General features: G+C 41.4%; 1 protein-coding gene across 3 annotated transcripts in view; it reads left to right on the top strand.

Moving 5' to 3' along the window:
- The first annotated feature begins 464 nt into the window (after window positions 1-464).
- Window positions 465-15,217, top strand: part of MTUS1 (microtubule associated scaffold protein 1) — a 79,812-nt gene continuing 65,059 nt past the window's right edge. The window contains exon 1 of one of the 3 annotated variants that reach the window (XM_053458943.1): window positions 465-504. The gene's annotated coding sequence lies outside the window, so the exon portion shown is untranslated. Of the gene's footprint in view, window positions 505-10,113; window positions 10,403-15,217 lie in introns of those variants that run through there. The other 2 variants (XM_053458937.1, XM_053458952.1) reach the window with 2 other exon arrangements.

Genomic DNA, 15,217 nt, shown 5'->3' with positions numbered 1-15,217 from the left:
CTGCTTTAGATAGTTCATCCTCGTACTACTTTCTGTAATTCTGAGCCAAGCACATACTTGAGCCCACGCATAGCCTTTTAGCAGTAGTGATAGGTGCCAATACACCGCCTCTGTTCTATAATATACTAGATGCACTCCTCCTGTGTATTAAATGGGAAGGCAAGCTGTCTAATATTTAGTTTTTGTGACTCTTTATCACATGTATTTAAGCGGTGCACTGAATGCAGCAGCGTTCGGAGCCGTAGCTTAGTTAGAAATGCTAATCGCTCTTCTGTGTGTGCGGGAATGCGGTCTCCTGCTGCCTCTGCACTTAAGATTACGGTGACGGAAATAAAAGCGTAAGCCATATTGTATATCAAGGCTGCGTAGGACAAGGCAAGCTCTGTTAATAATCAACATGAGATTCGTGGCAATTCAAACCGACCAGTTACTTTTACATATTAAGCTGCCCACCTCTCCAGGACTTACTGGACTCAATCAGTGCTTCCTAAAAGGAACTTCCAGGTACTGTCAGCGTCAAACTTCTAAATAACAGTGGTTAGTCACTATTTAAGCTAGTTTTGGGAACATTTTGTTTTAACGTCTTGTATTTTTATAAATTGGATTAAACCCTCTAGATTGTAAGCTTGTGCCCAGAACCCTGTTTACCCAATGGATCGGTTTGTCTTAGTCTGTCCGTTCTAGATTTGTCATTCTTAGTTCTTCTTAAAATACATAGTCGCTATATAAATAAAATATAGCTATGACATAAGGATGAATTGTATTTGTGTGGTGATCATCCACATACGTGTAGAATGAACATACTGCAAGTAAATCTTGCATCTACATATCTAATATATAATATATATCAGGTTTACTTTCATTTCATTAAAATAGCTTTTATTTTTTCCATTCTGTATGTACTTTTAGAATATATATAGGGTTGACTTGAAAAATAAGTGACATTAATGTGATTTATGTATTTAGCCTTTTTTGATTTGATTTTTTTTTGTTTCCAAGAAAATGTACAGAATTCATAGAAAACACTTATGTGGACTGGCTATACAGGCTTTTTTTTTTAACCTGCTTGAACAGCATTTGTTTAATTCGGCTAGAACTAAATATTTGTCCCCCCCCCCCGATTTAAGAACATTAATGCTTACCCACGGGCTGATTGAAACGCTCCACACGGCCGCCATTCTATTTTTGTTGTGGATTAGGAAGAAATAGTTGAAAAATGCTTTTGAAGGTTGCGAAACCTTCGTTTTTGGTTAAAATGTACCTTTAACCTGACCGAATGTTTTACAGTTGGGTGACGGGCCAAGGGTTAGTACTCTTTTTAGTAATCCTTTAATCCCGTGTTTGCATAATTGCAATCTCACCTGTATGAGTTTGACGGCGCTTAACGTCGGCTCAGAAATAAAAAATGAATCTGCAGGGATTCCAGTTTCTGCATCTTAACCAACTCTGCAAATGTTTACCCAGAATGTTGTAACGGAGGTCACGTGACTCGCGCCTGGTTTTATCGTACAGTCAGGGTAATGTGCGGTAGTTGGTTGTGTGTATGGTCTGTTACTATGTTATAGATCTTTTGTTAGCTGAAAACTTTTATTGGCCTTTCCACAGGCGGGTTCAGGTAGGACTGAAAGCTTTTCCATTTCCTTTCCTCCTGTTCTGCTTTTCCCATCATCCCAGATCACGATCCCTGTCTTCTGTCTGGTTAAAGCCCCCACTCTTACTAGACGGGATCACTTCTGTAGATAGGACGACGATTCCGTAAGTTATGAATAGTGTGGTTTCTCATTTACAGCTTATTATAGCAACATCTCCTTGAAAACGTAACTAGCTGGCGACCAAAACTGATAAAATGTACGAAGATTCAAATTCCTGTCTGACTTGATCTTCATGTGTAAGAATTCACGGGGGTTAATGCCGTGCAAAGATAAACCTCTGATATGGTATTGGAATGCATTGTGCTGTGGAGGTAGACGCTTGTGGCTTCCACATAGAATATAGAATGTGAAGATGTTCAAAATCAACCTTTTATGTTGCACACAGAATTTTACTCGGTTAGTATTAGCATTACATATTGTCAGCCAATCCATGTATATCTCTCAAATCGGAATGCTTATTAATAACCAGAAGAAACGCTAGCCGGGTATAAACTGGTGGTATCACCCCTGCCTATGGTAAGTGTGTGTATGTAGCCATTTCATAACTCGTTTTATTTCATAGGTACTCTTTAAGCCTTACAGATGAACAGATGTTGCCGCCTCTCCCTGCTGTATACATCTGCCCAAAATGCTTAAAAGCTTCATAAAGCATTACTTAAATAATTTCTTACAGGGACACTCCGGTGTTACAATTGGCCTCCCCAATGAGAAGCCAAACACTGGGCTATGATGTCATGTCCCTAGCACAGTATTTTTCAGGAACTGCCCTACATATGTCCATAGTTGCTAACTGTCCCCATTTTCCTGGGATTTGGGAGCTTGTCCTGGTAGTAAAAATTAAAAACTGATTGACAGCAGTTAAAAAACCTTACTGTCAGACAGGGTACATCTGTAGTGTGGTGTTTTATAATGTGCTTGTTAAAGACAAAATACATTCATCTTGCACTTTTGCAGTCATGTGATGTTGTGCAAAGTCACGTGACCCATGCACAGGTTTGTGAGGTGCCAATGGTAACAGCCTGCATCACCCTCACAGGATGGGTGCTGCTCCTTGGCGGCGGGACCAGTCTTCCCACTTGCTTTACAGCCTCTGGTGGTGCTTGTGATGTCGTCATTGCAGCTTTTGTGTGGAAGCTGCAGGGTTAGAGACTCAGTACTGCTATGGTGAGCACTGTGGAGCCAGCTTACATATCTGGGGTGGGGGGGGGGCTGCAGGGTATAGACCTTGCCCCCTGCTCTCTGTCCCAAAGTGTGTGACAGAACCTGCTGCAGTTTGTGGCGGGTCTCAGGTGTTTGAGCACCAGACTCAGATGGTTAGCCCTGCTGTGAGATCTAAAATTGTATGTAGTGTACCTGTGTGCGAAGCCCCCTACCCCTTGCTGGGCCCTGCACCTCATTGTGTGCTCAAACCTTTGTTTCCAGCTTGACATTTCCTATATTTCCTCTGAGTGGGTACTTTGTGTAACCTGTGCTCAAGCAGAACGGCCATGTTCTACTACAGGGCCTGTGTACACGTGGGATACAATTACATTTTCTCTGACTTATTACATATATTTTCATTTTTTATGATATTTTGAATAAAGGTTAAATTGCTTGTATCTACTGTATTTCTTTCCCTGAATTTTATATTGGTTACCTTTTCTTTCACCTAATGGCACAAAATGCTTTAATGCCATTAATCACATTAAAAATAATTGGGAAGCGTGAGGAGGTGAATGGTACAGGGTATGACAATCTGCGCATTATGCTAATTATGTGGGTTGGTCAAAGTGGGTGTGGCTTTGGTGCAGTGGGTGTGATAATTGTGCAAGTAACTATTTGATGAAGCTGTCCTGCAAAGTCTAGATGTTGGCAGCTATGCCATGTCCATTCTATATGACACCGGACGCCCCAATTCGGAGAGCCGGATGGGCACAGCAGCTCCATAATGTAAATGGGCTGGTTGGAGATATTCGTTAGATTGTAAGATCGTTTACGTTACCCCTTGTTTCTCTATGCTCAGTTATGTTAAATACCACCTATGTCCTGTTTACCCATTGCACGGCTCTGCGGAATATGATGACGTTATATAAAATATCAGATATCCAGTTGTGCGGCTCCCAAAAGGGGGTCCTTGATTTTGCCGTGTATATCGTGCTAACTCCATTGTTGGCAATTGTACAGATCATAGATGATCGGACACCTTCACCTTGTGTTTAAGCAACCATCTGTGATATAAGATCTGGAGTTTGTATTAGATAGCTGCATATTGTCCATGTGTGCAGGTGCAGTAAAGCGTGCATATTGGCCTCCAGGTATAACCACCAGAGGCTGTAGAGACCGGTAATGAGCTGCCCTTCTGATGGCTCTCTGTGCGGTGGAAGGCTGTGTAATTCTCCTGCTGCATAAAATGAGTATTAATGTGACCTGCATGTGATTGGGGCGGGGCGGGGGGGTAATAGCGGTACTTGCCAAATGTTACGCCAGTGGAACCGAAATACACTTTTTGCACCCTTTTGGCATTCGGCTCTGAAACACTTGTACGTTTTTTGTTTTTTTTTTTCTTTCTATGCACCATTTTTGAAAAGACTTTAAAAATGTTTGTTATATGTTGACTTTGTATATAGCGAAGATGAATAAATAGGACCTGTCCCTGGGGAACAGCAGTAAATGGGGCACATTTGCATGTATATTAATATGCCTGAAGGCTTAGCATGGGTCTCTGGCTAATAAAGTGGTAGTTTTTTTTTTATTTTTTTTTATTTTTTTGCTATTGCTTTCAAACAGTTTAACCGTATGTGTACTGACTTATCCCCCCCCCAATTTATTTATTTTTGCTTTATTATATCATTTGATGAAACCATTATAAATGTCTTCGGGATTTGCTGCTGTTGTGGAATGATACGCTGGCTGGTATGGTTATGTATTGATTAAAATCCCCATCTACAGAGTGATGTGTTGCCTTAACCCCTTCAATCCCAGGTGTTTTTGGTACCTCAAGTCCCAGAGCAATTTTGCCATTTTCATGTTCAGCGATTATTCTCTCTTCCTGTGAATAGTGTGCCCATGTAAACTCTATTGTTTTCAAGGAGAGATAGAGCTTTCGTTTGATACCATAGTATGTTTATCTGAAAATTTAGAATGAGAAATTTAGTAAAAACTAATGAAAATTAGAAAAAAAAAACCTATTTTTTTTTTAAATTTTCCCTCTGAATCCTCACAAAATTAGGTAAAGTGATGGAAAATCCCCTCCAAGTTTATCAATTCAGGTGTCCTGACTTCAGAAATACCTAATTGATATAGATTTTCCATTCTTTCCTAGCACCAGGGAACATACTATTAGGTGTACAATTTTTTTGTAGAATTTTTATGCTTATGGCTTAACGGGTTTGAGGGTTGTGAACGGGGGGCAGGAGGGTTATACTGGGTAGATGTTATGATAGGGCAATGGGATATAGGGTTTTCTTTTAATTTATCTTTTTTATATATTTTTTTTTAAATTTTGTATTTTTCATATATTTAAAAAAAAAAAAAAAAAATACGGTTAGAGGTCCTCCTAGGGACCTCCTGAACTGATGGATCTATAGAAAACAAGTAAGCATGCCTGGGAAGGCGTGGGCTCCGGCTACCTGGTGTCTTGCAGGTCGTGGACAGGCCTGCCTGCTGGTGTAAAAAGGTGTTTGTTTTTGGTTAGGGAAAAAACCAAATGTAAACAAACAAAACGGTGCCTTGTGCCCCTCCCTCTAGAAATGTGCATACAAAAAATACCCTTTCTTGCCCCCAACCCAAGTTCAAAAATAAGGGAAGGCGTATGTGTGTAGCGTAGTATTGTAAGCCTTGTGATCCCTTTTATAAAAGTAAACCGCGTATGCATGTGGAGTATTCGTCTACTCGGGTGATGTTGTTGAACAAGAAGTTTTTCTTTCAGTGAGACCTAATGTGTAGAAGAAATCTGCAAAAAGTATTTTTAGTCTGCTAAAACAACGAATGGGAACCTTTTGAAGCGTCGTGTCCTACAAATCTATATAGAACAAATAAGGCCATATATATTTCCATCATATGGTGTTTTGGTTACCGTTTGTAGGATGGATTTAGTGAGAAATGGTGAGATTCTCCACCCTGTGTGTCCCCAGGCTACTGAACTTTACTCTCCTACATACTTTGCATGACCCACTCCTTGTTTGTTTTCAGGATAACCTCCTGCTTAAGTAATAATTGCAGAACCTGATTCACTAGTAGACATGACATATTGACTACTGTATTTTTACTTAACCTTTCGATTGTCAGTTCTGTTTGCATGCAAGTCCTAAAGAAAAAAAAAAAAACTAGCTTTGCCTCCTTCCCTCACAGCAGTATTTATTAAGAATTAGATGATCACAACTTCATCAGTGTTGAGGCTGGCGGAGAGTCCCAACGCTGTCATCCAATGCTCCAACATATATTGAAGAAAATAACAATTACATTCAAGTTGTCATAATCCAGTGTGTCAGTCCCTCATGTCTTAAACCTGTCACAGGGGATTATAATATTTGTATGCTTTTGGTGTATTCTGATAAGGTCAAGGGTGTACTCTGCATGTGTTGTATGTCAAAGTAATTTGGGCAGTTAAGGTTTAGTCTGTGCACAACTGTTCTAGGTGAGGGGTGGGTTATATGTAGCATATGCAGTTGCACATCTTGTAGGTAGAAACATACGCAGATCAGCCTCGAGCATATTGAGTTTTAGAAGACAATAAGATGGCAGTGATGCCTTCTCGAGCTTCTCTTGTATTTTGAGATAGGGCTGTGTGTTGAGTAGGTTAGGTCATGGAAAGAGATTAGAGTTGCGATGCTATCTGAATCCAAACTCCATAAAGACATGTTTATACGGAGAAGTGATGGTGAGGGACACCCGTGTCAGATGCTTTGTGTGAATTTATAGTGGTGAGTAGAATAAGAATTTAGAAACCTTGAGTCCAGGGAGAAGTGATACAGGGCAGTGAGGAAAGGTAGAGAAGTATGCTGCTCATCCTGAGAATGGAAGGGCCTACTGAATGTTAAAGACGGGGAAGTGCTAGATGAGTGGCTTAAAACTCTTTACGGCATAGGAAGTACTATTGTCATCTAGAAAGAAGCCCTAGGTGACAGAGGATGTAATATGGTCCTATGGGTTTTACACCAGCAGGCTCCCGCTAGACCCTCCTGTAACCTCTGAGTCTGCAGTAAAAAACCCAACAAAACAAAAAATGTGTGCCAAAACACCTGGTGCCCCCTCCCACTAAAAATATACATACAAAAACAAACCATTTTATGTAAGGGAACCTTTCATTACCTTATAAAAGTAAAAAACCTATTCTCCTGGGTGTATTAATCTACTAAGGAGATGTTAATGAGCATGAAGATTTTCTTTATTGGTGAGACCTAAAAAGTAAGAATTGTAACTTTTTTTACTATTTATTTTAATTATGATTTGTTTGGTGTATGAGACCACTTTTCCTATCTTTTGAAAAAACAAAAAACCATATATATAATTTTGTGTGGGTACACTAAACACGGAAAAGGGGAATCGTGTGAAAACCAAAATGCTAAAAATGGCAAAGCTCCAGTCACGGGGGGGGGGGGGATAAACCCCTGTGTCACAAAGGGGATAGCTTGGGTGTTGGAGCTTACACCGTAGAAGAGGTGCATGACAGAGAGCATTCAAATATATCAAAATAAAGTCGAACAGGGAAGCATGATCTAAATAAAGGGAATGCTAAAGTCAGAGGCCATTTGGGGATGGGGTAGACTGCTGGCTAATAGAAAAGTGTAGTAGATAGATGGAACAGGTTTTTGGTGGTGGTGGTGGTAGTACAGGCAAACGGTAAGCAAGACTGCTTTATACAGATCTTAAGCAATTATGCAAAGCATTGTGGCCAACTAGGTGGGACCAGCCTTTTCTGCTCTCACCATCTAATGCGTTACGTTATGAATGCAAGAATTCTGAGGGGACAAGCAGACATGTTCTCGATTCCTTACCTAATGCTACCCAGGCTCCCCTATTTGCATATGCCTGTTTTATACATGGCTTAAAGCAGGGGTAAGCACCATCATTGCTCGTGGTGGACATTGACTGGGGGTCTTTGGACAATTTAATGATCTTTGCACCTTAACAAAACTTTGCACAGACACTGGTGCCTTTGCACGTGCACTTTGCCTATCTCTGGTTAAGCGATGCACAGACTGGGTAGTTTACTAGTAATACTTGTTAGACCTCACCAGCATTATATATAAACATTTCTGGCCCATCCATCTACATTGTAGGAGAGCTGTAGGCCACGGATTCTGTATGTGACATGACGCACACCCTGCTATTCAGTGGTTATTAGGCCTTTAAGGTATATGAAGACCTAGGTACGGGCTGCTCCATATTAGCCCATCGTGTGGTGGCACCGGGCTGTTGGAGGCAGTAATATGTGTTCCATAATGAGTGGACACATCAAATATCTGCAAGGTTAAAGTTACTGCAAATCTCAGGGGGAGGAACGTCAAGAGATGTTACTTCTGGCTGTGCTGAATGTTTTGTAGGTGGGTGGTGTGTATTTGATGCATTGGCAGGATTACACAATTAACTCTTAATTGGCCTTTGAGGGTGGTCAATACACATGTGGAGTGTCGCAAACGATGGCTGACTTATCACTGTTGTTGTAGGGATCACGGAATTTCAGTTCTTTTCAGAAGATTGTTATTACATGTATTGACTGTACCCTTAGCTGTTTTCATTAGGTCTAGGCGTAGTGGCATATTCTGCCTTAGGCCAGAAGGTCCAGAACAAAACCAGGGGGTAGCTCCCCGCTGTGTCAGTGCTCAATGGACCAGTTACGAGGAAGATCTCCCCAACTGGGCCACTTGGACCATGGAGGACTGTGCATTATATAGTATACAGTACCCACAGCGCCCATGCCTTTAAAACATGGATGATGGGACGGCTGGAGGCGCTGCCCTGAATCAGGCCTAGATCAGTGCCAAAGGTGAATGCCACTGTCTAGCTTTGGTAGCATCTTTGATATACCAAACTAGAAAGAAAAATGTGCCTATTAGAAAATGACACATTCTACACAATGGGAGTAGTGGTCTTCATGATTTGGATTATTACTTCTTGAAAAGCAATTGATTTTAAATTGGGTAATTCTAGCCCTTTGTGGTCTGCGAGGGGAAGGCGTCAGGATAGTTATGATGCTTTGCCGCAAATCATCAATGCTTAGTTTCCCAAAAGTCTCAACACCATTACTTTTTCTTTACCTCCGACGAAAGATGTAGGCACGTATAATAATATAATGAAGCAGAAAGCTGCGTAAGGTGACGGGCAGTCAAGGGTAGGATGACAAGGGATAAGATGGCCTCGTGTAACAAAACAATTATTTACCGGACTGTGTCCCACTGCGCAATTAATGCGTGTATAAAAGTACTTTGTAAATACTTTCATGTCCTAAAAAATAAAAAACGTACCCAAGAGAACAGCTGCAGCGGTCCAAGGTTTTGCACCACCGACTGGTTGCTTACCTTGAAATCAGTAGGAGCACTTTCTGCGCATGGACAAGGGCAACGTTTCAGTCAGCACTAGTGCTTACCGATGGTAAGTATATCATACAAATAGAGATGTGTCCAGCTAAATACACCTCCTGTATATCAAATGCACATGCTGCAGGCTGCAGAATCCACCTTGCATTCGCTAGGTGGGCACTGCATACACTTAATCGCTGCTGCAGTATGCGTTAACGTGCGTATCATGGCTATATTGTATCATATAGACCTAAAGTTATACCCCAATGATCTAAATATCCCAATGATCTGTTACGAAATATAAGGCATGTGGTTGCATTGTATCCTCCCCGGCAGTCATATACGTAGTTCTTATCTGTTAAATAATCTATACTCTGTAGCAGTTTTTCAAACATTTACCTTTTTATAAGCTTAATAAGTATCATTTTGAATTTTCTCGGTGTAGTTGTAAGAGTTAAGTTTCTGTGCTTGGTAAATCCGTTGTAAATACACTCGGTAAGTGAGGGTTAAAACCGAGTGTAAAGCTTGTATTATCTCTACTTGAATATTAAACGCGTTATAAGATTACGGTGTATCAGACGAGGGTGTTGGGTGTCGTGGGTGTTATGTGTGATCCTGTATGGATCCGGTTTCTCGTGCTTTCTCCTCTAAATAATGTATTGCTATGCCAAGTATTGGGTAGAAGTGTGCGGGGTGGAAACTGCATGGTCTGCAGATTATAATTAGACGCAGTTGACTTGGAAGCTGAAGCTGCGGAGGCTGGAGGGAAGGCAATTTGATCACGCTCTTCTCTCTCGCCTACTTTTGTTTTCTTCCGCGTTTTCATTTGCATCATTCATGCTTTCTTTGGAAATAATCAATGCTATTGCTAAGCGACAATGAATGCCGATCCGCCTGGCCCTCCTCGGGTCCTCCCCCCTGTGCTTTACGAGCATCTGCCACGCACCGCGGACCTCGGTCTGTGATGGAAAAACCTTTTCGTGTGTGAGGGTTTAAACGTACGCTTAATGATCTGGCGATGGGCATGCCTGATGCTGGCAGGGATTCTAAAGGAAATTCTTCTACAGTCTGGAAGGCAGGCTCCGAGCTCAGCCTGAAAACCCCGTCCGGTGCCTTCTCGGAATCTTTTTATTTGTGTAGTGGGCAGCGCTGCGATTTCTTGCTTCGTCGGAGCGTCGGTATCGACTGTGAGCTTTTATATATTCCTGGCACCGTTAGATCTTCCTTTGTGCTTCGTGCATTGGCGTGAAGGTGAGCTTGGTGTTAGTGTGAATGGGTACGTGTGACTGTGTATGTGCCTGCATGCAGTATATTTACAAAGCTGGGATTGTCTGGCCCTGCATGGAAACACGCTTGCCTGCAAGTGGGAGTATCAAACACATTTAACCTCTCTTGTACCAGAAGATGTGTTAACAAATCAGTCTGTAGCAAAGAGACCCCCTCAGTCTCCATATTCTTTCCTAATTGTACAGGTTACTGTGTCGTGTTTTTCACATGTTGTAAAGAGTGCATGCAATTAAAAGAAAAATTGAAGAAAAAGCCTTTTTGCTGCATGCATACTTTCTAGAATTATATATATATTTCTGGAAGTATAGTGGTACGGTTTTGGTGTCGACTGTTCTAGCTTCTATTCTAATCCTTATCGGCACTTGTGACTGTCATCACTTCTGGGTACGCAGTAGAAGCAGTACGTAAGGATATGGTTTTGTACGTTTCCCTGTGACCGGGTTGGGGTAATGACATTTTCTTCGGGACCGTGCTGTCTGATGGTAGTGAGAATTGCAGTTACGGCTCAAAGCTGCCTCCTGCTCCAAGTCCTCTGATGCCCGGGATCTATCTTCTGTATATTTAAAAGTAAAGATTGGGGGCCATGAATGTGAATAAATTGAAATCTGGTGGCACTTTGGATACTGTGGTTAGTACGGAAACCATACAATAGAAAAAGCAAGGCTTTAGGTTAAATGGGTAAATGTTTGGAAAATGTACTAATTTATGTTACGTACATGTAAAAGTTATGCCAGACAAATATTTTTAATCAGGAAAAAGGTGACAACGTTGGAAACCTGGACAAAAAGTCTCGTTAAATACTTTTTCAGCTCCTTTGCAGCTTGGTGGGGAAAAGGGTTCTGAAGAGCAGCATGGATGGAAGTAATCAGCTTGATGTACTATGTGGACCAGCGTGGAGGTTATTAGTTGTGCTCTTGTGGTTGTGTAACCGGTTCTTTGTGCCTGTGCTGCTCCCGTAGTAAAGTCTGCTTGTGAGTCCGTCCGCATATTAAAAGCTTGGTAGAATCCTAAGCCCCTGTTGGTTGAAAAGTTGACTGATACTCGTTGTACCTGATCTTATATATAATTCACAATGGAGGAAAAATGAGGCGATGACCAAGATTGTCTCCATTTTCATGTGACGGCCATAACTTATCTATATTGTCAGGTTTGAAATGGTGTTGAATGCACCAGATGGTTCTAGGGGTCAGTTTGTAATGATCAGAAGCCCACAGTTTGGGGACCTAACTCGTTAATTGTTAAAGTAGCTTGCTGAGGATTAAAGTTTGTGATTTTCCCTGATGGCCTTGACTGTTATAACGTGCTGTTTAATAGACAGCGCAAATATTAGACAGCATACAAGTAGCCCAAACATACCCCATTCCGTTTAACCCTTCAGTGTCCTTCACCTGTGCTATTCTTCTCTCACTGCTATACGCAGATAACACTGTGCTGATTCTCTGATTCTGTACGGTTTCATCCAGCATAACAATTGAAGATGTGTTTAAAGTCTACAGCCTTGAAATGTGTGCGTTCATTGTGTTTGGTTCAGTTTCCGCTTTTGTTATGCAGCAATAATTTGCACTGTTCTGCAGAAATCTTTCTGTGCTTCAGTGTCTTGCTGCATAAAATGTTTTATTAAGCTGTGCCTATCGCTCATGCCCATGTTGCTGGTGTAAGGAAAACGGTGCTTGAACCCAGGTGAGTCTTTGATTCAGCTCTTCTGATACCTGTCTGCATTTGGAGTGTGCCCGTTATCTCAAACGAAGGAGCGGTAGAAGGGGTTAATTCACAATTACGGACATAAATTTTCAAATCTAATTGCTTGAACCCAACTGATTTTGAAGTGAGGGATGAGCTATGCCGGTAGAACTTTGTATTAGACTGGATTGTATACATTGTTTCATGTTTTGTATTCTCTGTCTATATTTCCGTGTGTATGAATGAATGTATGTATGTGTATGTTCTGCCTTGATATTTACATCAGTAATTAGATCCTTATTTTTAGTTTTCCATCACATTAATTTTAGTTCTAGTGTACTAGCTAACCCATCTCTTGAGACCCCACTCCTCTTGCATATCTACCGAGTTAATGGGGAAGCGACGGACTGCAGCTGAGACAAAATAAAGTAATGACTAAATATTTTATGAAATACCAGCTTTAAGTGATGGTCGTCGCCTAGAGAGGGTGTGCGTTGTATGTAGTGTTGGCTTTTAATATACAACATGGGCCACTAATGTTCTGTAGCTTTCCTTTTGATATATAATATCAATATGTTTTAAGTGACAGGTATGAGGGGGTGCTTTTGACGTAACACTGATCTCATTGGAGTTATAATGTAACATATTAAAAGAATAAACATTAGAAACTCGCAAACGTAATATAGTCTGTGACCTTCCTGCGCTATAACTAATGCCAAGCGTAATGTGCAATAATTTTAGTCTTTAATTGCTGTGTTGCAGGAGTAATGACACACTGTTTAATATTTAATGCCACTTGAAGTATTGATGGATAAGAAGCCCAGTGCTTTCATGTAAGGAACACTTTATCCTGTCCATGACCTTATACGGATAGATTGTTTCTGAAAAACACAATTGGTTTAGTGATGTTTAATATAAAAGCTTATCTTTGGCGCATGTAGTTCTGGATTGTGTGCTTTATTGCCTTCCGTTAAAGGGGCAAGTGACCTGTTTGACCGCAGTTCTACGCATCTGCAGCCAGCCCCTCCCAGCCCGGCTATTGAGTGTCGTCCCATCCCTTTGTTCTGGCCACGTTTGCCACATTCTGCAGTAGTGGGGTAGTAGTAATTGCCTCTTCTAACCAGGCCTAAATTGGTTATCCCTGTGCAATCCAACCGGAATTTCACAAACTCAGATGGGCAATGATAATTTTAGACCGTCTGCATTTATCCAATATGAACCTCTCTTCTTTCATTCTTGCTCTGTCTTCTCAGGAGCACTTTCCCTGTTGGAGTTATGTGGCAGCAGATCGCCTCCATGCTCTTTGTAATTGGACTTGCGGTGGCTTAGAGGCCAAGTAGATTTGTGTTGTGCTTTGTTTTACTCTTGGCTCTTTCACAATAGCAGAGAGGTTCCTTTCTGTTCAGATATCCAGGGTATGAATGAATGAATCATTCATGAGGGCAGAGTTTACAAAGCTTACTGGGTCCTGATAGTGTAATAAAATATTAAACCTATTAAAATGCAAGTGCTATCAGTGTGTGTGTGTGTGTATATATAAATGTGTATATAATATATGGATATATCATTTTTATGCAGGAAATGCCATCGAGTTTCTGACAGGCGGTGGTACTTTTCTCTGATATACCTCTCGGGTGCTCAAAGACTCAATTACTTCAAAATTTGCATGTTAAAGGAAATTGACCACCACCTAAAACACTTACACAGTTGGGTAGATGCAGAGTATCTGTCCATATACAATGCAGTCAAGGCACCTGGATAGGATTCTTCCAGATATTTGACATACTAGTCTGAAAGCTTAGTCCTTGGAGAAATATTGTGATCGAATCTTCAGCTTAATGTATAAACTATTAAGTCTGTCGTAAAGATGTTTAATTTTGAGACGGCAATGGTGAAGTATATTTGAGCCTGTGCGTATACGGAGTCTCTGAATAAGTGCGGTCGCACTCTTTGCCTATTTGCGTTATAGGCAGGCCCGGACTGGGACAAAAAATAGGCCCGGGCATTTAAGCCTGAGCAGCCCATATTTATTTATTTATTTATTTATTTATTTATTGTTAAAGCCCACCCGTACCATCTTTGCATTTAATAATTCACACAAATCATTAACACATTCATTAATGCAGTCTCACAAATCATTCAAACAATTCATCCACACATGAATTCATTAATTGTCATACGCATTCACACAATTCATCCACACATTTATTCATTCATTCTCATACGCATTCACACTACCCCCTCTCATCATCTTATCTGCCCCTTCTCACTATGTTCCCCCTTTTCACTATGTAACCCCCTTCCCCACTTATCAATATGTACCGCCTCTATCTATCCCCTCTCCCCCTTTCTCACTACCTAACCCCCCTCTGCCCCTTCTCACTGCAGCCCCCTCCCTCACCCTACTTACCTTGTTGCCAGAGCAAGCAGCAACTGCCACCGCGCCTGTGGCAGGGCAGGATTGACTTAGGGGCTGATGGAGCTGCAGCTCCAGGCTAGTACCTTAAAATATGGCCGCATTAAGGCAGAGCCCCTTAAGCCCGCCGCAACTGCAACCGGGTCCGCCACTCTAAGGCAGAGCCGGCCTTAGGTGTTCTGGCGCCCTGTGCGGACTACTCCTCTGGTGCCCCCCCATCCCAAAAAAAGAAAGGAATAAAAACTTGTAACAAAACTCCCCTTTCTCACTATCTATCCCCCTGTATCACTATCTACCACCCCTGCCTCTTCTCACTGTTATCATTATATACTGAGGCAGACATTGACGGTGGTACAGCATAATACTTATCACTATATACTGAGGCAGAAATTGACGGTGGTACAGCATAACACCTACCACTATATACTGAGGCAGACAATGACGGTGGTACAGCATAACACCTATCACTATATACTGAGGCACACATTGACAGTGGTACAGCGTAATCCCTATCACTATACATTGAGCCAGACATTGACAATAGTGCAGCATAACACCAATCACTATATAGTACGCCAAACATTGATGTGGTGTAGGCCTACCACTTCATTGTCTGGCTTAGTAGTAGGGATGCACCGAAACGAATTCTGGACTGAAACCGAAAATGCAGCATTTACCTGTCC

Source organism: Spea bombifrons, chromosome 1, assembly GCF_027358695.1.
Source record: "Spea bombifrons isolate aSpeBom1 chromosome 1, aSpeBom1.2.pri, whole genome shotgun sequence".
Lineage (NCBI taxonomy): Eukaryota > Metazoa > Chordata > Amphibia > Anura > Pelobatidae > Spea > Spea bombifrons.
The sequence above is the reverse complement of the archived record's forward strand: the minus strand, read 5'-3'. Positions and strand labels throughout refer to the sequence as shown.